Source organism: Phaethon lepturus, unplaced genomic scaffold, assembly GCF_000687285.1.
Source record: "Phaethon lepturus isolate BGI_N335 unplaced genomic scaffold, ASM68728v1 scaffold906, whole genome shotgun sequence".
NCBI classification, from domain to species: domain Eukaryota; kingdom Metazoa; phylum Chordata; class Aves; order Phaethontiformes; family Phaethontidae; genus Phaethon; species Phaethon lepturus.
This window is the reverse complement of record NW_010548038.1, coordinates 24,536-25,964: the sequence shown is the minus strand read 5'-3', so window position 1 is coordinate 25,964 and position 1,429 is coordinate 24,536.

Sequence of the window (1,429 nt, the reverse complement as noted above, 5' to 3'; positions counted from 1 at the left end):
AGCCCAGCAATGTCCTGGTTCAGGCTAAGCCCTGCTCCTAGAGCTTGTGCAGTACTTCCCAAGAGGTTTCTCTAGCCCCAAGGAGGGCAGTGCATGGTCAGAGGCTTGAATCTCAAATCTCACACTTCTAGCTATAAAATTCTCATGGGCATGAAATCCCTCTGTGCCTCTGCCATACAGTTGCCACTAAAACCTACTGATTTGACCAAAGAGATTAAAGCTACTACGTGTCTAGACATGGTTTGTTTTCCTCCTATTCAGGCATAACTGAAACCAATCATCCCAGGAAAGCATCTTGGGAGGGTGCAGAGGACATGAATTTGGGAGGGTACAACTCTAAAAAGGAACACTTTCCCAGCTCTATACACTGTTGGTGTCCTTTGTAGAATATGACAACTGATGGAACATTTTTAGGCTTTGGCTGTTATTTCCTCACCATGCTAATTTGTAAGGGATGCACAGTACTGTCATCACTCACTGCTGATCACTTCTTATTTAACAGCAGGGATTAAAAAATAGACAGAGAGATACTTGCTTCGAAAGAAACACATACAAGAAGGAAAGTATCTCTTGCCTATATATGCATATTCACAGTTTATTCAGATTAACTAACTATTCACAAATCTCTCCCCTCTGTCTCCAACTATTAGTGCAATGGTATTACCTATACTTCTCCACATCTAACACAGGAGTTTAAAAAACAGACAAATAAAATTCCAGAAGCCACACATCATTCCTGCATATATGAAACAGAATTTAACCCAAATCTCCTTCTCTTCATGTAATAACCTTCTGCCTTGGATTTTTATTTGGGTAACACAATGCTGTGGGTTACACATGGGAGTTTATATCAGGACTTGAGAAGAGACACAGAAATACGTGGCACTGCAACCTCCTTCCCCATTGTGTGAGATCGACGAAGCGAGGCTAAGAGCACGCAACCCATAACGAGGACACGCAAACCCTTGTCCTGAAAAGGACAGCTAGATCAGCTGGCTGCCTATTTTGAGGACAAGTATCCCCTCTCCTTCACAACCTCTGTTCTGCCCAACTGTGGTGGGCTGACCTTGGCTGGATGCCAGGTGCCCACCAAAGCTGCTCCATCACTCCCCTCCTTGGCTGGACAGGAGAGTGAAAATACAACGAACGGCTCGTGGGTTAAGGACAGGGAGATCACTCAGCAATTACCGTAACGGGCAAAAGAGAGTCAACTGGGGAAATCAGTTTGAATAATTACCAATCAAATCAGAGTAGGATAATAAGAAATAAAATAAAATCTTAAAACAACTTCCCCCACCCCTCCCTTCTTCCCAGGCTCAATGTCACTCCTAAATTCCCTCCTTCCTCCCCACCAGTGGCGCAGGAGGCGGGGAATGGGGGTTGTGGTCAGTTCATCCCACGTTGTCTCTGCTGCTCCTTCCTCCTCAGG